This window comes from Globicephala melas, chromosome 11, assembly GCF_963455315.2.
Source record: "Globicephala melas chromosome 11, mGloMel1.2, whole genome shotgun sequence".
In the NCBI taxonomy this organism is placed as follows: Eukaryota; Metazoa; Chordata; class Mammalia; order Artiodactyla; family Delphinidae; genus Globicephala; species Globicephala melas.
The window spans coordinates 28,905,409-28,932,582 of record NC_083324.2 but is presented as its reverse complement, the minus strand read 5'-3'; the positions used below and the strand labels follow the sequence as shown (position 1 = coordinate 28,932,582).

Sequence of the window (27,174 nt, the reverse complement as noted above, 5' to 3'; positions counted from 1 at the left end):
TCTGGAGGAATAGTGAATTTTGTATAACTGGATTTATTTATAAATTTATTTATAAAAAGGAGGGAGCAAATGCAGTGTACGGAAAAGAGACACATTTTTTTCCCAACAGAAAAATTAAGCACTCATTAGGACGTAATGACAGGATGACATTCTGGGGTTTGGAGGGTAAGCACATCCCCTTCATTACCAAATCAAAGATTTTCCAGTATCAAGAGGGACTCTTTTCTCTCTCCTGGATTCTCCCTGCACACACCTCCTCCTTCCCCCACCCCACAAGCCCCTTCATGACCTTAAATAAAGATGAAAATTGAAAAGGTTCCCTAGTGCTAATTGCATGTTCTCTAATTTCTAATTTCCTCAAGATTGCTGCCTCCTGGCTGTTTCATATTAATATCCCTCAAAATGTACAGCAAGTGCACATTTGAATACCCAGCTAGGTACATTTCCCAGAATGTTTTTTTGAATGGGTTAGTTGTGGGAAGGTTGGCAATATACTAGTGACTCGATGATGGTGCAGTAATGTTACCCACAGCCTGGGTAACATTACTGCACCTTGTGTTCACAGAGAAGGCTGGTTCTGAGTTCAGTTACATTCACTAGCAATTTAAACGATAGCTGCTGTACTAAAATCTAAAATAAATTGCTTTTCTCCAGAAGCCATGTAAGCTTTTGTACTGCAACTTAGCAGAGCTGCTGGTTTTATCTCATCTGAAATTCAAACAGGGTATAAAAGCTGGGCCTCTGAACTCCTGTTTTTACCTCCAACAGAATTCTTCTACATTCTAGGGCTCTCCAAAATTTCTATCCTGGAACCAGGTTTATAGGAAAGCAACATACTATTTCCATTTTTTATGCAACTCATCATTTGGTTTTTGTTTTTCTATTTCAACCTCACACTTTGGGCTGTTTTGAAAGAACTGAATTACCGGGGGCAAGATTTTTTCTCCCCATTTTGATGGCTAGAAAGCTTCTCTGCCAACATGGGCCAAGCCAAGCGTGGAGACATCGGCACCCAAATGAATGTATGTACCTCTGCGATTCTGTTCAAATTTACCTCCTTCCCTTCTGTCCATGGGAAGAGGAAAGAAACAGCCAGTGCTCAGAATCTGAAGTAGAAATTCTGCCTTTCCCTACCCTCACTTCCCCATGAGTTTTGCCCAAAAGTCCATGGACTCAAGCTCACAACTATTTCCCCTGAGCACATTCAGAACCAGTGGCTCTGAAGGGACACAGCTGCCTCGGCATTTCTCCGATAGAGATGGCTTCTGACCCTTAGATGTCTTTCCACAAATGCAATTAGAATAGTTCCCAATGTTCACTACATTCTTTCAGATTTAACAAGGCAACATAATTAACACTGCTATTTTTCTGCCAGTCAACAAGAGAAAATTGCCCTTCCAAGAGATTTTTCATGTTTACAAAAATGATCCATTAATATGTTTCCCTTTCAGATGTTTTTCTTCTATTGAGGTTGAAAGAGCTTGGTTTGGGGTATGCTATACGGTGTGTACTCAGCAGCATTTCTCTGAAAGGGGAAATTTCTTTATGCCCATCAAAAATAACAACCAGAAAAAAAAAAAAAGAAAAAGAAAGAAACAAAATGAACACTTTAGATCAATTCAGATTCAAACTTAGAGCCACTGTGAAGTCAAGGAAGTTCTATTTCTTTCTATCACATGCACAGAGCCATGCCAAGGGGGTAGATGTAATGTCCCTATTGAATCATGTGAATCCCGCAGTTCTGCTGTAGGAATTCTCTGAGCTTTGATAACCAGAGACTAAGTATACTGGTTCTCCACCGGGATCCTTAGGGGGAACTAGGAAATGGAGTGGGGGAGGGTGCTTTTTTCAATGTCCCAGTAATTGGGGGGCAATACTGATATCTGGGGGACATTCTAAGTGTTGCTGAAAGTTCTGCAGTGTGTTATCTCCACACAACATAGAATAGAACTGCCTAGAGAAGACAAAATGAGCTCATTGCCCTGGGTCCCGTGTTTTCTCATTTTGCAAACCCTGGGCTCCTGACAGACAATCAGTAACTGAAGGAATCAACTAGTGGTTTAAAGAAGGTATTCCAAAAAAAAAAAAAAAAAAAAAAAGAAGGTATTGATTCAACAAATACATATTAAGTTCCTCCTGTTGACAGTACAATTAATGCAATATATACATCAGACCATAATCTCCCCTCTAAGGAAGCTTAAAATGTCATTTTCTCCATAAAGTCCTTCCTAATGACCTCAGCTATAACTAATCTCTAGGTAAAGAGAGAAAATAACCTATTAGGGTTGTGGATACTGGAACTAAAAATTCTTGGGTTCTAATACAGATTCTGCCACTGACTAGGCTTGTGACCTTGGACTGGTTGTTTAATCTCACTGTGTCTTGGTTTCCTCATTGGAAAATGGGGATAATATTGCTGTTTGGGGATTAAATGGAGTTATTAATGATATAAAGTCATCAGAACAGTGCATGACACATAGTAAGTGCTCAAAAAGCACTTACTATGGTATATATATTTATAATTTTTAAAAAGAGTTTTATATACATAATTTTAATTGAAATCATGGTTGAGATAATTGCAGGTTCACATGCAGTTGTAAGAAATAATACAAAGAGATCCTGTGTATATTTTATCCAGTTTCCTCCACTTTGAAAAACCATAGTATAATAGCACAACTAGGATTTGACATTAATACAATACACCAATCTTATTCAGAATTCCCCCAAATCCCAGTTTTACTTGTACTCATTTCAGTATATGTGTGTGTGTGTTTGTGTATGTATTAAGTTCAATACAATTTTATAATCTGTGCAGGTTTGTGTATCCACCTCCAAGGTCAAGATACTGAGCAGTTTTATCACCACAAGGATCCTTCATGTTGTGCCTTTATTACCTCACCCACCTTTCACCCGGCCCTCCCTCACCTCCATCCCTAAGCTCTGGCAATCACTAATCTGTCCTCCATTTTGTCATTTCAAAAATGTCACTTAAATGGAATCAAAACCTATGTAATCTTACCACTTATATGTGGAATCTAAAATATGATACAAATGAACTTATTTACAAAACAGAAACAGACTCACAGACATAGAAAACAAACTTATGGTTACTAATGGGGAAAGAGAGGAGGGATAAATTAGGAGTTTGGGATTAGCAGATACAAACTACTATATATAAAAATAGATAAACTAGGTCCTACTGTACAGCACAGGAAACTATATTCAATATCTTGAAGTAACTTATAAATTTAAAGAATATATATATATATATATACACACACACACACACACACACACACATATAGCGGAATCACTTTTCTGTAACACCAGAAACTAACACAACATTGTAAATCAACTGTACTTCAATTTTTTAAAAATTGAAAAACAAGAAACCCTAAAAAATAAAATATATAATTTATTGGGATTGGCTTTTTTCATGCAACACGACTCTGGAGAATCACCCAAGTTGTTGATTGTATTAATAGTTCGTTCCTTTTGATTGCTGAGTAGAATTCCATGGGTACCACAGTTTATTTAACCACTCATCTGTTAAAAACATCTGGGCTACTTCCAGATTTTGGCTACTATGAATGAAGCTGTTATGAATATTTATGTACCAGTTTTTATGTGAACATGAATTTTCATTTCTCTGAGATAAATGCTCAAGAGTGCAATTGCTGGGTCATATGGTAGTTGTATGTTTAGTTTTGTAAAAATCTGCCAGATTTATTTCCCAGAGTGGCTGTACCATTTTACATCCCCACTAACAAAGTATGAGTGAACAGTTTCTCTGTATCCTCACCAATATTTGGTGTTGTCATTAGTTTTTATTTTAGCCATTCTGATAGATGTGAAGTGATAGCTCATCATGGTTTTGATTTGCATTTCTCTGATGGCTAGTGATGTGGAATATCTTTTTTTGCCATCTGTACATCTTCCCCAGTGAAATGTCTGTTCATGACTTGTGCCCATTTTCTAATAGGATTGCTTGCTTTTTTAATGTTGACTTTTAGGAGTTCTTTACATATACTAGATACTAGTCCTCTGTGGAATATGTAGTTTGTAAATATTTTCTTCTAGCCTATAGACTGTCTCTTCATTCTCCTTACATGGCTTTCACAGAGAAAAATTTTAATTTTGTTGAGGTCCAATCTATCTATTGTTCCTTTTATGGATTTATGCTTTTGGTGTGAAGTCTAAGAATTCTTTGCTTAAACTCAGATCCCAAGAAATTTCTCTTATGTTTACTTTTTCTAAAATTTTTATAATTTTACACTTTATGTAAGTCTGTAATCCATTTTCAGTTAATTTTTGTATAAGGTATGAGGTTTAGATCAATGTTATTTTTTTGCCGATGGATGTCTAATGCTCCAATACTATTTGTTAAAAGGCTGGGGTTCCTTCATTGAATTGCTTTTGCTCCTTTGTCAAAAATCATCTGAGCATGTGTGTGGATCTATTCCTGGGTCCTCCATTCTGTTCCATTCCATCCCCTGCCAGATGCCACATTGGCTTGATTACTATGGCTATATAGTTAGCTTTAGTATTAGATAGAGTGATTCCCCCCTACTTTATTATTCTTTTTTTAAAAAATATTTATCTATTTATTTATTTATGGCTGTATTGTGTCTTCTTTGCTGTGAGCAGGCTTCTCATTGTGGTGGCTTCTCTTGTTGCAGAACACGGGCTTAGGTGCGAAGGCTTCAGTAGTTGTGGCTCGTGGGCTCTAGAGTGCAGGCTCAGTAGCTGTGGCACATGGGCTTAGTTGCTCCATGGCATGTGGGATCTTCCTGGACCAGGGATAGAACCCGTGTCCCCTGCATTGGCAGGCAGATTCTTAACCACTGCACCACCAGGGAAGTCCCATACTTTATTATTCTATGCTATGATTGTTTTAACTATTATAGGGCCTGTGTCTTTACATATAAGTTTTAGAATAAGCTGGCTGGAATTTTGTTAGGAATTGCATTCAACCTTAGATCAAGTTGGGGAGGACGTGCGTCTGTACTATGTTGAGACTTCCAACATTTATTGGAAGGTCTTCTTTGACTTCTTTTATCAGTATTTTGTAATTTTCAGCATACAAATCCTGTATGCATTTTGTTAAGTGTATATCTAGTATTTCATTTTCTTTGGAACAGTTGTAAATGGTATTGGGTTTAAAATTTTGGTTTCTGCATGTTCCTTGTTAGCACATAGAAATACAATTAATTTTGTGGATTAATTAATCGCTGAACTCACTTATTAGTTATGGGAGATTTTTGTTGTTGTTGTAGATTCCTAGGGATTTTCTAGGTAGAAAATCCTGTCATCTACAAATAGAGCTAGTTTTATTTTATTCCTTTCCAATCTGCATGCCACCTATTCCTTTTTCTTGCTGTATTACAGTGGCTAGAACTTCCAGTACCATATTGAATAGAAGTAATGAGAGTGAACATCCATGCGTTGTTCCCAATATCAGGGATTCTTTTTTTTTCAAATTAATTTTTATTGGAGTATAGTTGGTTTACAATGTTGTGTCAGTTTCTGCTGTACAGCAAAGTAAATCAGCTATACATATACATATATCCCCTCTTTTTTGGATTTCCTTCTCATTTAGGTTACCACAGAGCATTGAGTAGAGTTCCCTGTGCTATACAGTATGTTCTCATTAGTTATCTATTTTATACATAGTATAAACAGTGTATATATGTCAATCCCAGTCTCCCAATTCATCTCACCCACCCCACCCCCAGTATCCATACATTTGTTCTCTACATCTGTGTCTCTATCTCTGCTTTGTCAATAAGATCATCTATACCATTTTTCTAGATTCCACACACATGCATTAATATATGATATTAGTTTTTCTCTTTCTGACTTAACTTCAGTCTGTATGACAATCTCTAGGTCCATCCACGTCTCTACAAATGACCCAATTTCGTTCCCTTTCATGGGTGAGTAATATTCCATTGTATATATGTGCCACATCTTCTTTATCCATTCCTCTGTTTATGGACATTTAGGTTGTTTCCATGTCCTGGCTATTGTAAATAGTGCTCCAGTGAACACTGTGGTACATGTGTCCTTTTGAATTATGGTTTTCTCTCAGTATATGTCCAGGAGTGGGATTGCTGGGTCATATGGTAGTTCTATTTTTAGTTTTTTAAGGAACCTCCATACTGTTCTCCATAGTGGCTGTATCGATTTACACTCCCACCAACAGTGCTAGAGGGTTCCCTTTTCTCCACACCCTCTCCAGCATTTGTGGTTTGTAGATTTTTTTGATGATAGCCATTCTGACCGGTGTGAGGTGATACCTCATTGTAATCTTGATTTGCATTTCTCTAATAATTAGTGATGTTGAGCATCTTTTCATGTGCCTCTTGGCCATCTGTATGTCTTCTTTGCAGAAATGTTTATTTAGGTCTTCTGCCCATTTTTGGAATGGGTTGTTTTTTTGATATTGAGCTGCATGAGCTGTTCATATATTTTGGAGATTAATATTTTGTCACTTGCCTCATTTGTAAATATTTTCTCCCATTCTGAGGACTGTCTTTTCGTCTTGCTTATGGTTTCCTTTGATGTGTAAAAGCGTTTAAGTTTAATTAGGTCTCATTTGTTTATTTTTGCTTTTATTTTCGTTACTCTAGGAAGGGAGTCAAAAACGATAAAAATATGGAATGCTTCACAAATTTGCATGTCATCCTTGGGCAGGGGCAATGCTAATCTTCTCTGTATCATTCCAATTTTAGCATATGTGCTGCTGAAGCAAGCACTCAGGGATTCTCTTTATCAAGTTGAGGTAATTCAACTCTATTCCTAAACTGCCAACAATTTTTATTATAAATGGACGCTGGATTTTGTCAAATGCTTGTTCTGGGTTAATTGATATGATCATATCATTTTTCTTCTTTAGCTTGTTGATATGGTAGATTACATTGATTCATTTTAAAGTACTCAACCATCCTTGCATACCTGTATTAAATCCCCTTTGGTCATGGTACATAATTCTTTTTACACATTGTTGTACTTGATTTGCTAATATTTTGTTGAGTATTTCTGTGTCAAAGTTCACAAGAGATATTGGACTGGAATAGTCTTTCTTCCTCCCTCCCTCCCTTCCTTCCTTTTTGTGGTCTTTTACTAGGCTCATAAAATGAGTTGGGAAGTGTTCCTACCTCTTCTATTTTCTGAAAGAGATTATGTAAAATTGGTATTAATTCTTTTCTAAACATTTGGTAGACTTCTCCAGTGAAACTGTGTGGTCCTGAGGAGTTCTTGGGGGGAAAATTTTAAGTACTAACTCAATTTCTTTAATCGTTACTCAAGCTGTCCATTTCATCCTGGCTGAATTTAGGTGGTTTATAATTTTTGAAAAATTGATCCCTTTCTTCTAAGTAGCTGACTATGTGAATATGAAATTGCTCACAATGTATCCTTATTTACTTTTTAATGATTGTACGATCTGTATTTACATCCCCTATTTCATTTCTAATGTTGGCAATTTTGTTATTGTCAGCCTTGCTAATCATTTATCAATTTTATCAATTTTTAGAATAACCAACTTTTTGCTTCATTGACTATATTTTTCCTGTTTTAAATTTTATTGATTTCTGCTTTTACCTTTATTATGTCTTTCTGTCTGCTTGCTATTGGTTTATTTTTCTTTCTTTTTTATACTTGAGGTAGGAACTTAGGTTATTAATTTGAGAACTTTCCTCAATTCTAATATCGTATTTAGTGGTATAAATATCCATCTCAGCACTGCTTTAGCTGCAGTTTACATATTTTGATATATTGTATTTTCATTTTCATTCAGTTCTATGTATTTTTTAATTTCCTTTAAGAGTTACTCTTTGACCTATGTTTAGAACTTTTTCTGTGATCTTCTTGTAATTGATTTCGTTAGATTTTATTATAGTCAGAGAACACATTCTGCATGATTTCAATTTTTAAAACTTAAAGGGTTTTTTGTGACCCAAGACAAGGTATATTTTGGTGAATGATGCATGAGTGCTTGAAAAAAATGTGTATTCTGCTATTATTGGATGGAGTGTTCTATATATGTCAATTAGATACTATTAGCCAATTGTGATGCTCAGATCTTCTATATTCTTGCTGATTTTCTGCATAGTAGATCTATCTATTGTTGAGATGGGGCATTGGAGTCTCTAACTACAGTTGTCAATTTCTCTCTTTCTCCTTCAACTCTGTTAGTTGGGTTGTTTGTTTTTGTTTGTTTTTTCCCCATGTACTTTAAGGCTCTATTGTTTGGTGTGTATATATTTAGAATCATTAAGTTTTCTGGGTGGGTTGATGTTTTCATCATTATATAATATCTCTGTTTGTCTCTGATATTTTCTTTGCTCTGAAGTCGACTTTTATCACATATTAATATAGTCTCTCCCGCTTTTTGAAAATTAATAATTGTATGGTGTACTTTTTTCTATCTTTTTTCTTTCAACTTACCTAATCATTGACTTTGAAGTGAGTTCCTCATAAGCAGCATATAGTTGGACTGAGTTCTTTTATCCACTCTGTCACTCTTTATCTTTCAATGAATGATTTAGATGATTTACATTTAAGATCATTATTGATAAGTTAGCACCTCAGTCTATTATCATATTACTTGTTTTCTATTTCTTTTCTCTGGTTCTCATTTCCCTTATTGGAGGGATCAGACTTCTCTGATGTTGCCAGCAATACTCCCATTCAATCAGGAAAAAAAATCAACCTCCCTGGGCTTCCCCCTGTCATTGGGTTATGAGTTAGGAAACACCTGGTCTGGGTGGCTTCTTCTCTTGGGAGGGAGGACTCTAGACATTCTGCTACTATGCTGTTCCTCTAGTCCTGGAGTCTCAAACCAGCTCACCTTTTTCTTACAACCTTTCAGAATTCTCATTTGGTTGCCTCTTGCTTCATTTCTAGAGTTCATAGTTGTGCTTAGGAGGAGGAGCAGGAAAAATGGGTCTACATCATCTTTGCTGGGCCAGAATCTCTGCTTACTATATTTTTAATTGTATGTTTCCATTCAAGTCCCTTATGACTCTTAACCCTTTTTGACCTTATACTTATTTGTGTACATCCACAGATTCTAAGATTTGACACTTCTTGAGAATTTCTCTTTGTATATTTTACAGTGCCTTGAACATAGTGGGTTCTCTCTATGGATGAATAAATGAATGAATGAATGCTTATGTATATTTTCTTTGGGGCTATACAGTGGAGTAGACCTACATGTTAAGTGCCCACCCCTGTAAATGGACACAGGAGTAACAGGGAGAATCTAACTCAATGTGATTTACTGAAACGTGCCTAAGAACATATGCTGACTTAGTCATCAGCTCCCTCAGGTCATCACACTCATTTTTCTGCTTCCAGCAGATCAGAAAATGTGGTAATGCTGGGGTAGACCTCCCCACCATCACTTCCTTTATTACTCCCCTCAAGCCTATACCCTGAACACACACCCACACCCACACCCACACCTACACCCACACCCACACACACACCTCAAGCACTCAATTTTTCAGAGAAGGTAGTAAGTCAAAAGGGGGAACATGTCACATTTTCTTTCTAGAAATGAAACTACTGCATCTCCAATAAAAGATGAGTATGCAACACTGATACCTGATAACAAATGCCACAGAACAATGTTGCTGGGAAACCCCAATTTTTTAGAGCTCACAGAAACATCACTAAAGATTGCATGTAAGAGATAGAGGGCCGCAGGCAGGGAATGCAATGGAATGTAAGGCCAGGTCCCTGCTGAGGCTCAGAAGTAGGAGTGATGAAACAGTAAGCTGGAAGAGACCTTGGGCAACTGAGTTCTCCCACTGAGCAGAAAAGAATTAAAAATAAAGGCTTTAGGATGGAAAAAATTGGATGTCTGACCTCCCATTTAACTACTGGAATCATGCATTGTTATCAATTGGTATGAGCTCTTGGTCTTTTAAGATCCCTAGGCACTCATACCTCATGTTTGCTGCACATGTGTATCTCCATTTTGGTTTTTGGTTTTTGACAAACAGAAGTTTACTTTTAATGAAGTCAAGTCCACAACTCTTTTCTTTTGTGATCTTTTCTTTTTGTCTTTAAGTTTATAAGGTTCTCTCTCACTGTAGTTGGGATAAATGCTCATTTCTCTTCTAGCTTTCTAATGATTGATTTTATACATTTCCTTAATCCAGCTGGAATTAATTTTAGGGTATGGTGTGAGGGAGACTGTAATTCTTCCAACTTGAATGTATTCTTAATAAGAAAGAATAAGGCTTACTCTCTGGTCCAGTGAATGGACCCCTAGGCAGAAAACCAAGGTGAATCCAAGGCCTACTTCAAGTGTTACCTTCTCTCAAAGACCAAAGTCCTGCATTGCCTGTTAGCCAATTCCTGGAAATAGTTGCCTCATACATTTTATCTAATTTTATAGCTCTTCGTGAAAGGAGGTCAAGACTGGCACCAGATACTTAATTGCAGCTAACAGCAGAAGTCCTTAATTCTCTACAATCACTGCCTTTGAAAACTATAATGCTTTAATATCTTTCTTCACTACCATCTCCAATACCTGAACTTTACAAATGATCCTATTTCCCCAACTACCCACTGCTCTACAGTACACATGAATGATGGATAATACTTATCAAGTGAATTACCCAGCCTTCCTTTTCTCACTCCTTTCCTCATGTTCTTGGATCTCTGATTGACATCTAATGTCTCTGCTCCAGGAACAGAGGAAGTCAGATGAGGAGACAGGGGAAGCTCAAATTACTCCACAATTTTTCTTTTCAAAGCTCGGAAGATCAATTGGGTAGGATGAATTTTACAATGAGATCTGGAGGTTACATAAACATTTCAGTTGGTCTAACTCACCGGCTTCCAGCAGCACCACCACAGCTAGCCCTTTCCTGGAGGTAATTACGTATTGGTTGTACCCTATACAATCGGCCCTCTGTATCCACAGGTTCTGTATCTGAGGATTCAATCAACCATGGATCAAAAAAAAAAAAAATAGAAATCCAGAAATTCCAAACAGCAACAGTTGAATTTGTTGCACACCAGCAACTATTTACATAGCCTTTACATTATTGTACAATGAACTATATCTGTCTCTGTGATAGAAGCTGATCTCAGCTCATCAAAGAGCTTATCAAGACCAATAGCATTTAGTAATGACACTGGCTCCCAAATGCGTCTGGATTAGAATAAACTTTCTTTGTACCATTTTTAGCTTCTATACATTTGAATAAAGGTGAACCCAGAGCTAAATGAACTCTGAGAAAAAAAATTCAAAAAAGTTAAGATTAAGCAGTGTTCCTTTTTGGAAGTAGGGGAGGATAGTTGCTGAGGAAAGTTCAAGGATTACTCTGCTGCTTTTCAACTTTTTATTATTGATTTTATCTTAAAGGCAAAACACAATACCTAGCTAAGGATTTAAATACAGATAAACAATCTAAATAGGCTGCAGTTAAGTACATTATTCTTCAAAGATCACCTCAGAAAAGAGAAGGTAGCTCCCAACTTGTCACAATATATATGTTTAAGAAAAGCAAGTGTGAATAGCAGCTAAGGATGGGGAGCAGGGAGAGGTAGATTAGAGGCATCAGATGCTCCCTTTCAGTTTTGCTGAGGTTTCCAAATGGTTTGTATATCTAGCTGACCAAAGTGGTACAATTTCTTTTCTTAAGTTTATCAATCACTCTGCACATTAATAAATTATAGCTTCACCTCAAGTTTAATTTTACAATGTGCATTTGACCACGTTTATTTTGCCCATGTGTATCTGACAATCTCTCAGGGGTGGAGAATTTAAATGATCACTTTCCAAAGCACAGAAACAAAGGCTGACACTTTGTGTCAACAGAAACCTTAAGAAAACAGCAATCTTGAGAAATGGATGGAAGGATAGATGGATGAATGGATGGATGCATAAGACAACCACTAGGTTCATTCTTTCTACTTATTCGACATGTTTTTTTGGAGTGCTACCAGCCTAGGGTACAGAGGTGAACAAGTTAGAAACAGTTTCATTATGGAGCTTACAGTCTACCATAATAGACAGAATGGAGGACTCAAGATAGGCAAAAATGTCTAATGTGTCACCTAAAGAAGGTAACCAAAATGAGTTACCCAACAACTTAGCATGGCTGCTATCTGCAGTTATATACATGCCAGGAAAGATGAGAAAAGGCCTACAACCTCTGCTGGACATGCTTTGGAGACCAAATAAGTTTGGATCATAACCATCCCTATAAATTCCTACCTGTACCCTTCACACACAAGAAATTACCAGGAGGCATCACTATCACAGATCTCCCAACAAGAACCCATTAATACCACCCAAACAGATAAAACTGTCTTAGGCTTGTTTTTGACTTTTTTGTTATTGTTGTTGTTTAGAGGAGACCTAAATCAGATGCAAAATCACCATATTTCCCTTCAAGGACACTCATCATAAAAGCTGCTAGTGTACCTTTTTTGGCATATAAAATCATATTTGCTAAATCATTTATCTCTTTTGCAACACAATTCTATTTTCATCTAGCAACCGCATCAAGCCAATCTATTGGGCAGAAAAGAGAAATGAAATATTTACTGCAGAATCACGAGGTGTATTATATATCATTCAATGGAATGCAAAATTAGCAAGTATTAGCCTTGCAACTTGCTTGGCCATGTAACTGACAGATTTTCCTGTAAGGAGGTCTCCAAAGTACCATCCAATCTAGAGTTTAACAATTTCCAGGCCCTTATCCTGCCCTTCCTGCTGCAAGTTGCACACATGGAATCAGTTATCCACAAGAAAGCCCAGCATGGGGGGGTGGCTGTAAATAGATTATGATCCTAATTTGCAAAAGACTTGCAGTTTTCAAGTGTCCCTGATTCTACCTAAAGAGTTGCTCCAGCCTGTGCATGACAGCTGTCTGTAATGGAGATAGATAGCCCTTCTTTCTTTTTAAGTACAAGATTTACCATTTGTTTTTTCTACTCTTCCCCAAACTCTTTTAGTCTCAGACATATCAGTGATACAATAAATAACTTATTGTTTTCCATCTTCAGGACTTTTGTACTTATAGGTAATATGGAAACCTGTTTTGGGTCCTAAAAAAAAAAATCATGTGAAAACTTTCGTCTGTAACATAAAAATACAGCAGTAATCTGTCAATGATAATAACGATGATAATTAGATACTGACTTGTGCTGGGAACTGTGTTACGCTCTTTTCATTCATTATCTTATTATATCCTCACAATTCCTGTATGACTTAGATTATGCCCTGTAGCCCCTTTAAGCACTTTCATACAGAATTCCACCCTCTATTTCAAGCATAGCCAGAAACTGGCAATATAGGAACAGACAAAGGGAAATGATTCTGTCCAGTTGGGAAAGAAAAACGCCACAATCCTCATTAAAACTTAGGCATTTTAGAAAGAGGCCAAAAAAAGCTGTTCATTATGATTATGGAAACAAGATCCGCTCACTGCACTGATTTGAAAATTACAGCAAAGCATTTTTTAAAATTTATTTATTTAATTTTTGGCTGCGTTGGGTCTTCATCGTTTTGTGCAGGCTTTCTCTAGTTGCGGTGAGCAGGGGCTACTCTTCGTTACGGTGCATGGGCGTCTCATTGAGGTGGCTTCTCTTGTTGCGGAGCTCTAGGCGCGTGGGCTTCAGTAGTTGTGGCTCGCGGGCTCTAGAGCACAGGCTCAGTAGTTGTGGCGCACGGGCTTAGTTGCTCCACAGCATGTGGGATCTTCGCGGACCAGGGCTCGAACCCGTGTCCCCTGCATTGGCAGGCGGATTCTTAACCACTGCGCCACCAGGAAAGCCCGACAACAAAGCATTTTTTAAATGCTTTAAAATGTAAAACACAGTGAAATGCACATAATTGAACAATAAGCTATTATACTAGGATTTAAAATACTTAAAATTATATCCTCCATCACCTAAAAATATAGTTGCTAAAAACACTTACTTTGTATGTAGAAACTCGTCTTACTTGCTTTGCTTCATTCTCTGCAATTGTCTTTAATATTTTCTTAACTCTTTGCGAAATGTGAAAGACACTGTGGAAATGTTTTCAGTTCAAGCGCCCAGTGGCAGAGTGTGGCTCACACTGATGCTATGATGGCCTTTTAGCACTGGCGAGGTCTGAAGTGTGTAGCCCTCATGTTGACACTCAGTGTGCTTTTCAAAGTATCTACCCGTGGTTCTCACATTCTACGGAACATATCTGGAAAGTGTCTTAAGGATCTTCCTGTATATCATTTTCTCAAAATTTTTGTATTGAGTTTTAGTATCATAAATCTAAATTTTTGTCAACTGAACAGTGGCTAGATCTGTATTTTAAATCCTAGTATAATAGCTTATTGTTCAATTATGTGTATTTCACTGTGTTTTACTAACATTTCAGGAAATTGGTTGGGGAGTTGGATCGACATATTAAACGTTATCTTTCTTCTCATTTAAAATAATGGGAAGTTGTCTCCTAGAAAACATTGTTGGGTAAAACATCTGATCATCAGGTACAAATTACTCACATCAAACAAGGGATACCTTTATTTTTCCTAGCATGTTCCCTATCCTTTGCTCGCTTTCTTTCCATTCTATTTTTACACATTTTCTCATTTAATTCTGACAACATTACAACGTAGCTAGTACGACCCTATTTTAGAGATGAGGGCACTGAGATTCAGGGAGGTCTGTCATTGGCTGTATTCCTTTCCTGCCTGTGGTTGCTGTAACAAATTACCACAAACTTAGTACTTTTAACAACGGAAATTTATACGCTCACAATTCTGGAGGCCAGATGGCCAAAATCAAGGTGTTGGCAGAGCCCTGCTCCCTCCAGAGGCTCTAGCAGAGATTCCACTCCATGCCTCGTCCACCTTCTGGTGGTTGCTGGTATTTTTTGGTGTGGGGCCACCATATCACTCCAATGCCTCCAAAGTTGCATCTCCTCCTCTTCTGTGTGTCTCAAAGCTCACTCTGCTCCTCTCTTATAAGGATACTTATATGATAGCATTTAGGGCTCCCTGGAATAATCCAGAATGGTTTCCTCATCTCAAGAGCTTTAACTTAGTCACATCTGTAAAGAATCTTTTTCCAAATAAGGTCACATTCACATATTCCAGGAATTTGACATGGATACTTTTTGGGGGACCATTTTTCAGCCTAACACACTGGCTCAGTGTCACCCAGCATGACATGGTGTAGATGTTCAGATGTAGGACTTGCAGATTCCAGAATTCATGTTCTTTCTGCTCCATGTGTTGTCTTCCATGATATTGCAAGACCTGTCATCTCCGTCTCTCCCTATATCTCAGCCTCCCCTCCATCTGCCTTACCTCAGAACAAAGTCAATATTCTGCTCTCCCAGCTCCAGGGCCCTTTCCAAGGAGAATCTGAAAAGGCTGAGCTTCCCATTAACAAATTCTATCATACACTCTTGGCTTCCTTTCCAATACTCAGTCAGCTTCCTGAGTCTAGTTCAAGGACCACACTGGATCACAAAAGCAACCTTGCTTTGAGGAAATAACAATTATCTCTTTCCCACTGATACTGATTTTTTAGTGTCCCCATAACATGACAGAAAAGAATGCTAAATATCATCCTCTTTCTTTTTCTGAACTTGTTGTCTGCTATTACTTAGGGAATGAAAATGGAGAGAAAAAGGAAACCAGGCTATGTCTCCTAAATTGTCCTAGAACACACGGTATGAAGGTTAGTCAAAGCCAAGTTGCTTTTTGTCAAGAGATTGCTTGATCTAGAATCCATGTAGGAACGGATGATGTTTCCACCTGCCTAACACGTGGGCCAGTAAGGATCTGCAAAGTGCTATTCTGTACAAATATTTCTCATTCATTCTAGGAACCAGCATTCACATTTACACAGACTACCTGGAATTCAATGTAACTTTTCTTTTCACAATCTACCTAAATATTATACTATATTTTATATAAAATATAGAAACTTACTCATTGTATGGCCTATTTACAAACCCCTCGCCATTCAAGTTGTCATTCGAATTACATCTGCATGCATCATAAATCAGACAAGAAGATTTCATCATTTTTACTTAGATAGACATATATTTAAAAGAAATTAAGAAGGGAAAATGAGCTCATATTTACCTTACTATTTTAAGATTTCTAATGTTCTCTATTCTTACCTGAGGATCTGAGTTTTCAACTATTATTTCTTTTCATCCTAAAGAACTTCCTTCAACATTTCTTGTGATATAAGTTAGTATGCAGGCAATAAATTTTCTCAGTTTTTCTTTAACTGAAAGCAACTTTCCCTCCATTCTTTTTGTTTTTTCCTTTGAGTTACAATATTATACAATGAAATGTTTCAGGTGTACAACACAGTGCTTCACAATTTTTAAGATTATATTCCATTTATAGTTATTACAAAATATAGGCTATATTCCTTGTGCTGTATCTTTGTAGCTTACTTATTTTATTTTTTTTAATTTTGAATTTTATTTTTTATATAGCAGTTATCCATTAGTTATCCATTTTACACACATCAGTGTATACATGTCAATCCCAATCTCCCAATTCATCACACCACCACCCCCCTACCACCACTTTCCCCCCTTGGTGTCCATACGTTTGTTCTCTACATCTGTCTCTCAATTTCTGCCCAGCAAACTGGTTCATCTGTACCATTTTTCTAGGTTCCACATACATGTGTTAATATACGATATTTGTTTTTCTATTTCTGACTTACTTCACTCTGTAGGACAGTCTCTAGATCCATCTGCGTTTCAACAAATGACCCAATTTCGTTCCTTTTTATGGCTGAGTAATATTCCATTGTATACATGTACCACAACTTCTCTATCCATTCGTCTGTCAATGGGCATTTAGGTTGCTTCCATGAGCTGGCTATTGTAAATAGTGCTGCAATGAACATTGGGGTGCATGTGTCTTTTTGATTTATGGTTTTCTCTGGGTATATGCCCAGTAGTGGGATTGCTGGGTCATATGGTCATTCTATTTTTAGTTTTTTAAGGAACCTCCATACTGTTCTCCAGAGTGGCTGTATCAATTTACATTCCCACCAACAGTGCAAGAGGATGCCTTTTTCTCCACACCCTCTCCAGCATGTGTTGTTTGTAGATTTTCTGATGATGCCCCTTCTAACTGGTGTGAGGTGATAACTCATCGTAGTTTTGATTTACATTTCTCTAATAATTAGTGATGTTCAGCAGCTTTTCTTGTGCTTCTTGTCCATCTGTATGTCTTCTTTGGAGAAATGTCTATTTAGGTCTTCTGCCCATTTTTGGATTGGGTTGTTTGTTTTCATCATATTGAGCTGCACAAGCTGTTTATATATTTTGGAGATTAATCTTTTGTCCGTTTATTTGTTTGCAAATATTTTTTTCCATTCTGAGGGTTGTCTTTTCATATTATTTGTAGTTTCCTTTGCTTTGCAAAAGCTTTTGAGTTTCATTAGGTCCCATTTGTTTATTTTTGTTTTTATTTCCATTTCTGTAGGAGGTGGGTCAAAAAGGACCTTGCTGTGATTTGTGTCAAAGAGTGTTCTTCCTATGTTTACCTCTAAGAGTTTTATAGTGTCCGGTCTTACATTTAGGTCTCTGATCCATTTTGAGTTTATTGTTGTGCATGGTGTTAGGGAGTGTTCCAATTTCATTCTTTTACATGTAGCTGTCCAGTTTTCCCAGCACCACTTATTGAAGTGGTGCTGGGAAAACTTTTCTCCATTGTATATCTTTGCCTTCTTTGTCATAGACTAGTTGACCATAGGTGCATGGGTTTGTCTCTGGGCTTTCTATCATGTTCCATTGATCTATATTTCTGTTTTTGTGCCAGTACCATATTGTCTTGATTACTATAGCTTTGTAGTATAGTCTGAAGTCATGAAGTCTGATTACTCCAGCTCTGTTTTTTTCACTCAAGACTGCTTTGGCTATTCAGGGTCTTTTGTGTCTCCATACAAATTTTAAGATTTTTAGTTCTAGTTCTGTAAAAAATGCCATTGGTAATTTGATAGGGATTGCATTGAATCTGTAGATTGCTTTGGGTACTATATTCATTTTCACAATATTAATTCTTCCAATCCAAGAACATTGTATATCTCTCCATCTGTTGGTATCATCTTTAATTTCTTTCATCAGTGTCTTATAGTTTTCTGCATACAGGTCTTTTGTCTCCCTAGGTAGGTTTATTCCTAGGTATTTTATTCTTTTTATTGCAAAGGTAAATGGGAGTGTTTCCTTAATTTCTCTTTCAGATTTTTCATCATTAGTGTATAGGAATGAAAGAGATTTCTGTGCATTAATTTTGTAACCTGCAACTTTACCAAATTCACTGATTAGCTCTAGTAGTTTTCTAGTGGCATCCTTAGGATTCTCCATGTATACTATCATGTCATCTGCAAAGAATGACAGTTTTACTTCTTCTTTTCCAATTTGGATTCCTTTTATTTCTTTTTCTTCTCTGATTGCTGTGGCTAGGCCTTCCAAAACTATGTTGAATAATGGTGAGAGTGGACATCCTTGTTTTGTTCCTGATCTTAGAGGAAATGCTTTCAGTTTTTCACCACTGAGAATGATGTTTGCTGTGGGTTTGTCATATATGGCCTCTATTATGTTGAGGTAGGTTCCCTCTATGGCCACTTTCTGGAGAGATTTTATCATAAATGGTGTTGAATTTTGTCAAAAGCTTTTTCTGCATCTATTAAGATGATCATATCTCCAATTTGTTAATATGGTGAATCACACTGATTGATTTGCTTATATTGAAGAATCCTTGCATCCCTGGGATAAATCCCACTTGATCATGGTGTATGATCCTTTTAATGTGTTGTTGGATTCTGTTTCCTAGTACTTTGTTGAGGATTTTTGCATCTATATTCATCAGTGATATTGGTCTATAATTTTCCTTTTTTGTAGAATCTTTGCCTGGTTTTGGTATCAGGGTGATGGTGGCCTCATAGAATAAGTTTGGGAGTGTTCCTTCTTCTGCAATTTTTTGGAAGAGTTTGAGAAGGATGGGTGTTAGCTCTTCTCTAAATGTTGGAAAGAATTCTTCTGTGAAGCCATCTGGTCCTGAACTTTTGTTTGTTGGAAGAATTTTAATCACAGTTTCAATTTCATTACTTGTGATTGGTCTGTTCATATTTTCTATTACTTCCTGGTTCAAACTTGGAAGGTTATACCTTGCCCATTTCTTCCAGGTTGTCCATTTTATTGGCATAGAGTTGCTTGTAGCAGTCTCTTAGGATGCTTTGCATTTCTGCAGTGTCTGTTGTAACTTCCCCTTTTTCATTTCTAATTTTAGCGATTTGCATCCTCTCCCTCTTTTTCTTGATGAGTCTGGCTAATGGTTTATCAATTTTGTTTATCTTCTCAAAGAACCAGCTTTTAATTTTATTGATCTTTGCTATTGTCTTCTTTATTTCTATTTCATTTATTTCTGCTCTGATCTTGATGATTTCTTTTCTTCTGCTAACTTTGGGTTTTGTTTGTTCTTGTTTCTCTAGTTCCTTTAGGTGTAAGGTTAGATTGTTTATTTGAGAGTTTTCTTGTTTCTTGTTTCTTTTATAGCTATAAATGTCCCTCTTAGAAGTGCTTTTGCAGCATCCCATAGGTTTTGGATTGTCATGTTTTCATTGTGTTTTGTCTCTAGGTATTTTCTGATTTCCTCTTTCATTTCTTCAGTGATCTATGGTTATTTAATAACGTATTGTTTAGCCTCCATGCATTTGTGTTTTTTACCTTTTTTTCCCTGTAATTCATTTCTAATCTCATAGCGTTGTGGTCAGAAAACATGCTTGATATGATTTCAATTTTCTTAAATTTACTGTGGCTTGATTTGTGACCCAAGATGTGATCTATCCTGGAGAATGTTCTGTGCGCACTTGAGAAGAAAGTGTAATCTGCTGTTTTTGAATGGAGTGTCCTATAAATATCAATTAAATCTATCTGGTCTATTGTGTCATTTAAAGCTTCTGTTTCCTTATTTATTTTCATTTTGGATGATCTGTCCATTGGTGTAAGTGAGGCGTTAAAGTCCCCCACTATTACTGTATTACTGTCGATTTCCTCTTTTATAGCTGTTAGCAGTTGCCTTATGTATTGAGGTGCTCCTATATTGGGTGCATATAGATTTATAATTGTTATATCTTCTTCTTGGATTGATCCCTTGATCATTATGTAGTGTCCTTCCTTGTCTCTTGTAACATTCTTTATTTTGAAGTCTATTTTATCTGATATGACTATTGCTACTCCAGCTTTCTTTTGATTTCCATTTGCATGGAATATTTTTTTCCATCCCCTCACTTTCAGTCTGTCTGTGTACCTAGGTCTGCAGTGGGTCTCTTGTAGACAGCATATATATGGGTCTCGTTTTTGTATCCATTCAGCGAGCCTGTGTCTTTTGCCTGGAGCATTTAATCCATTCATGTTTAAGGTAATTATCGATATGTATGTACCTATTACCATTTTCTTAATTGTTTTGGGTTTCTTTTTGTAGGTCCTTTTCTTCTCTTGTGTTTCCCACTTAGAGAAGCTCCTTTAGCATTTGTTGTAGAGCTGGTTTGGTGCTGCTGAATTCTCTTAGCTTTCGATTTCTCCATCGAATCTGAATGAGATCCTTGCCAGGTAGAGTAATCTTGGTTGTTGGTTCTTCCCTTTTATCACTTTAGGTATATCATGCCACTCCCTTCTGGCTTGTAGAGTTTCTGCTGAGAAATCAGCTGTTAACCTTATGGGAGTTCCCTTGTATGTTGTCATTTTTCCCTTGCTGCTTTCAATAATTTTTCTTTGTCTTTAATTTTTGTCCGTTTGATTACTATGTGTCTCAGCATGTTTCTCCTTGGGTTTTTCCTGTATGGGACTCTCTGCACTTCCTGGACTTGGGTGGCTATTTCATTTCCCATGTTAGGGACGTTTTTGACTATAATCTCTTCAGATATTTTCTCTGGTCCTTTCTCTCTCTCTTCTCCTTCTGGGACCCCTATAATGCGAATGTTGTTGCGTTTAATGTTGTCCCAGATGTCTCTTAGGCTGTCTTCATTTCTTTTCATTCTTTTTTGTTTATTCTGTTCTGCAGCAGTGAATTCCACCATTCTGTCTTCCAGGTCACTTATCCGTTCTTCTGCCTCGGTTATTCTGCTATTGATTCCTTCTAGTGTAGTTTTCATTTCAGTTATTGTATTGTTCATCTCAGTTTGTTCACTAATTCTTCTAGGCCTTGGTTAAACATTTCTTGCATCTTCTTGATCTCTGCCTTCATTCTTTTTCTGAAGGTCCTGGATCATCTTCACTAACATTTTTCTGAATTCTTTTTCTGGAAGGTTGCCTATCTCCACTTCATTTAGTTGTTGTTCTGGGGTTTTGTCTTATTCCTTCATCTGGTACATAGCCCTCTGCCTTTTCATCTTGTCTATCTTTCTGTGAACGTGTTTTTTCTTCCACAGGCTGCAGGATTGTAGTTCTTCTTGCTTCTCTGATGTTTGTTGAATGATTAAGTAAACCCTGAAACTTTTGAATACTTGAAATTATTGAGTCTACCCCTAAAAAAAGGGAGGATTTATCAGTTTTATTTCTGGACCCTGTAAATCTGATCTTGGATAATACCATTATTTAGTATTAAATATTAAAATATTAAATACTTAATACTGATTAAGCATTATTTTATATTACATATTTTGTCTTTCAAAAGTATAGTTTTACATTTGTATTCAGTGTTATAATTAAAGTTACAATTATTTAACTCTCACTTTTAATTGGTTTCAGTATTAATGGTCAATTTCTTAATATCATTTACTTCTGTTACTTAATTCTTAAGTTTGTTTTCTCTCACCTAGCCCAGTGCTTCCTGAATCTTAATGCATGTAAGAATCTCCTAGAAAAACTGTTAACACAGAAATAGCTGCATTCCAGCCACAGAAATTTAGCTTCAGGGGGTTTGGGGTCGACCTGAGAATCTGTATTAGTTTCCAGATAATGTTGATGTTACTGAACCCTGAACCACACTTTGAGTAGCACTGACCTGGCCTATATCCTTAAGCCTTTTCCCTAGTAAAGAGGTTTTATGTTTTCTTTTTTCTTGCGTATTTGAGAATTTCTTTCTGTTACTTTTTCAAGTGAAAGACAACTTGACTATATTTATCTTTCTTGGGTACACTCCTGTAAACTGTTCCAAGCAAATTTTTATAGATTTTATAGCAAGAGCACCTATTATATAGTGTGAAATTTAAAAACAAAAAAAAGGGCAGTCTGATTGTTGCTCCTTTGTAAGGTAAATTGTTTTCTTTGCCGGCATATTTAAAGGATTTTTTTTCTTTATTATTGTAATTTTAAAAGAAAAAAATTGCCAATTTGTAATGGTATGGAACACTTTTGATTAATGTTGCCTGGAGTATGGAAAGTCCTTTCAATTTGAGTTCTGAAGCTTTCTTGGTTTTGTTTTTATTTTACCCCAAAAGGACTTTTATTAATTTTTGTTTTTCCTTGTGTTCCAATTATTGCTACCTCAAGAACATCTATAATTCTTAGATTTTGTCTAGTGTTTAAGTCTATGATCTCTGTCTTCTCTATTTTTAATCTTCTCTATTTCATTAATTTTTATTGTTCTTTTCTTCTTCATTTTGATAGAACATAACAATTTTCCTTCAACAATAGTGATATACATATATTTTAAATGATAATTTTTTTTCAGCTTCTAATGCATATTCTAACTTGGCATTCTGGTTTCTTTACCATGTTTTCTTGACTAACCTGTCTCTTTTTCTAATCATCCTGCTTTCTTTTAGTCTAAACTTATTCTCTCATTTATCTTTCTGTATCTTAAAGTTATTGAGGATGTTGAACTTCTAAAAATTCTTTCATATTCCTGTGGCAAATCATCCTGGGAGGTCAACTGTTACTCTGAGTCTCTCAGACACTGTTCTTTTTTTTTGTGTCCATCATGATTTTTAGATTTTTAGTTTATCATGAAAGAGCCAGTGTTTGTTAAGAAAGAGATAACGATTGTCTTTACTTATGTGTCTTTACTTGAATCCCCTACTGGTGGATCATAAATTAGTTTACAGAACTTATATCCCAATTCCCAGCCTCTAGCAGGTTTTCCACCTTGTGGAGCTCCTTGGGTTTATGTAGAATCTTCTAGCTCCACTGCCTGTATCTATGTCCAATCTGAATACAGAAAAACAAACAAACAAACAAACAAACAAAAAAACCCAAGAATCCACAAGGCCCCCTTCACTTTTAGCATAGCTATGGAACTTTAACTATGACAGATATTGACAAACGTACTTCCAAAAATATTACAGTCGCATGTAGTAGGCAGAATAATGTCTACATCCTAATCTCTAGAATCTGTGATGCTAGGTTTACATGACAAAGAAGAATTAAGTTGGCAGATGGAATTAAGGCTGCTAATCTTCTGACCTTAAAATAGATATTCCACTATTACTCAGCTGGACTCAATATATCTCAAGGGTCCTTAAATACGAAGAGAGAGAGAGAGAGAAGAGTCAGAGTGATGCAATATGAGAAAGACAACTGGCTATTGCTGGCTTTGAACATGGAGGAAGGCCACAAGCCAAGGAATGTGGGCAATCTCTAGAAGCTGGAAAAGGGAAGGAAACAGATTCTCTCCAGAGACGCCAGAAAGAAATTCAGCCCACCAATACCTTGATTTTATCCTGATGAAATCCAAGTCCATTTCAGACTTCTGACCTCCAGGACTTTAAAATAATAAATCTGTGTTATTTTGAGCCGCTATGTTTGTGGTAATTTATTGCAGAAGCCATAAGAAACTAATACATGACCATCTCTTTGGTCAATCACTATTTGCATTCTCAACATGAATGTAGAAATCCAAGTCTGCATTAACAGTGGTGCTTCAAAAAAGTACTTACACTGTGTAAGAATTCTCATTTACTTTTGTAATTACTCTCTGCATATTTCTGAACCAGGGGAAAGACTGCAGCCAAAGGACAAAGGTCTTTCCTCCTTCTAGTCATAGCACAAGGGAAACACCAGGCGAAATATATATGTGTGTGTGTGTGTGTGTGTATATATATATATATTTATTTATTTATTTATTGCTATAGAGGAGTCTACTAACTAGAAGTTTGGTGAAACTAAAATGAACAATTTCACCTGTTTCCCTTGTGATATGACTAGAAGGAGGAAAGAGTATTTTTATAGCAAATTGGGAAAAGTTATATATTAGAGGCTACTATCAGGCATTAATTTAATTTCATGTATTCTTAAATCTCTTTTTGGGTAATGTGCTGATCCTACTAACTCACTCCTTCATGCATGAATACAAACTTGAGAAATTATAGTTTTATATAAAGGGAACATGTTTTTCTAACTACAAGAATTCTTTTTCCTTTACATTGGTAGAACCATGGCCTATCTATTTTAATTTTGTGCAGCACTACTTTTCCTTGGGGAAGAAGTAAAAGATCACATTTTCAAATGTTTCTCTCTCTCTAAATAGGAGGCTACTAAGACTGAGATTTCCATATACCTTGATTTGCCCAAGTAGGTATCTCTCTACTCACTCGTCTCTGGAAATCACCATGTTTACCCAAGATTTTAGTCAAGAGGCTAAAGTCATGGGTAAATATTAAGAGGAAATCGACAAAGGTATATTAAGCTCTAAGGAATAAACTATACTGTCCTAAAAGAAACATATTATTACAGAGTTAACACAGCACCACTTTCTACCTTGCCAGTATTGAAGGCCACATGGCAGCCAGTACTCTTCACATGACCTTGTTTGCCCTGAACAATTTCTGCACAGCAGATAAAGGGCCAAAGCACAACACAGTTCAGTGAATAGCATAAACTCATTCATCCACATGTACTAGATCTTACACCATCAGGCTTCTCACTGCTCCTACTATAAGAATCACCTTATCCTTGTATGTTGGACACAACTGTTCTGGACGTATAGTTGTTTAGCTGGACCAGCACTGAATCAAGAGAAAGGTCCTCTACTATTAGTCTGCAGTAGGGTCTAATATTTCTACCATTGCAATCATCAAACAAGACAAAGACTTTGTATCTCCAGGAGGATTAAGTCAAAACATAGATAGACTGACCTAGGAAGAGAGCCATTAGTCTTTGTCAGATAAGTATGATTACTTGATGGCATTCATTGCTTAGTCGAGTTGCAAAGAATACTGCAAAAATTAAGCAGGCTAATTTGGGAAGGACCAGAAGGCAAATTTGAGAAACATTAGGATATGAGTAAGGAACACTAAGATACTAAATTTTTTCTGAGCATGACCCTGCCCTGGTAGAGGTAACTGGTGGGCTCCTCAAAATATAGATATTCTCTTGGTAGTGTTAGCCAATGTGAACCCAGTATGAAGGAAAATGAAAAGCATCACAACTCTTTAAAAACAAATATTTTCACTTTTATGGGAGCCTATGAAACACGTGGTTAAGAGCATGGGCTCTGAAGTCAAACTACAAAGGTTCAAATCCTGGCCTTGCCCCTCACAGGAATGCTATGTAACTCTCTTATGCCTCATTTCCTTCATCTGTAAACTGGGGATAATACTGTTACCTCTTTGGCTACTTTCAGAGCATCAGCTATGCTAAAACATGTAAAGCTCCTAGCACAGTGCCTAACACCTAATAATAGCTGCATATAACTGCGGCTGCTAAGGAGAAGCTGCAAAGCCTTCTGGGTAAGAACAGGGACTCTGGAAGAAGACTGTCTAGGCTCTGCCATTTAATAGCTGTGTGATCTCAGGCAACTTATTAACTCTTTTGTGCTTCACTTTCCTCATCTGTAAAATGAGAGTAATAATAATAATCATACCAGGGTTATTTTGAGGATTAAGTCAGTTAATATTTGTAAAATGTTTAAAAGAGCATCTGGCATATAATATGTTGATTAATAAATTATTCGGCTCTCTTCAGTTTTAAAACTGTGATCATGGAAAACCAAGGTCTCTGTAGGGTACTCTGGGGGGAGGTCCATGTGGTAGAGTAAAATAGAGTACAGTAACTCTATTTTACATATTGAGCTTTTGGGCAAGATTTCCTTTGAGTAAAGGTTCCTGCTGTATTAGAAACAACAGGAAAAGGAAAAGCAAATAAAAAGGAAGGGAAGTAGAGAGAGAAGGAAGGAGGCAGGAGAAAAGGAAAGAAGGAAACAAACCGTGGTCCTATATCAATGAGCCCTCATAAAAATATCTATATCAGTCCAGTTTTTACAAAACATTCAATGTTTTTATATACATTATCTAGAGAATTTTACCAGATCATTTTAAGGTTCCTTCTAGGTAGAAAATTCTCTGAATTTCAGTAAATTCAAAGACATACATTCCCAAACTTCTTTAGGGTAAACAAAAATCTCAGTAATTCTAATTTAACATGCAAGTCATGAATATTCACCACAGTCAAATGAATAATAAATCACCCCTGAGTTCAAGTGCTTGCCATGCAAAATTGCCTATTTCCTAGAACATTCAGAAATCTGTTTTTAAATTGCTTTTTATTAATTTTGCTCTCATGATGGTTGCTCTTCAAAGCAACCTGGAAAATGTGCCATCTTCAGCATTAAGGAGATTAAGGAGAAATGAGGAAAGAACAATATGATGCCATTTACAAAAGGAAAGACAGTCCATGGATCAGAGGTCTGGGCACTGGAAGACATCTTTTAAATGTCACCAGACAAAATTTATGATATAAAAGGGAATGTTCCTTCATCATTCTGAGTACTGTTATCTACATGAATAATAAATCAAAAGGCTCTTTATCCATTTATGGCTGAACATTATGACCTTAGATAGATTGGCAATGTGATTTACTCCACTGATATCAATGAAACTGAAACAGTGAAAATACCACTGGATTGGCCCAACATTCTGGAAAATCAATGAGGCTTGGGAGAACAGTCTGAGGGGAGAGTATTTTAAAAATGCAAATATCTTTGGCATCATTAAGTCAGTAAACTCATTAAGATTTCTTTTAAATAACTACCCTTCAGTCTTTGCTACATAGCAAACCCAAGTACATTCAAGCTTAACACGGTTGTCTACTTCATAATTTTATGGAGAGAAAGCACTAGTATTTATCCCCAAATTGGTTTGAATTATTAATATTTTACTTTTAAAAGATGAATGCAATGTGATTCCATTTATATGAAATTTAGAATACGCAAAACTTATAGTGATTAGAAGTATACC

The 27,174-nt window shown here is 36.5% G+C and overlaps 1 protein-coding gene and 1 non-coding gene across 23 annotated transcripts in view; both read right to left on the bottom strand.

Annotated features, from left to right (window-relative positions):
- The window catches only part of FHIT (fragile histidine triad diadenosine triphosphatase), a 1,458,892-nt gene that overhangs the window by 903,726 nt on the left and 527,992 nt on the right, over positions 1-27,174 (bottom strand). The window lies entirely within an intron of this gene.
- On the bottom strand, positions 6,652-6,758 carry LOC115859158 (U6 spliceosomal RNA). Its single transcript, XR_004041939.1, has one exon. It is a non-coding gene; the product is annotated as a U6 spliceosomal RNA (small nuclear RNA).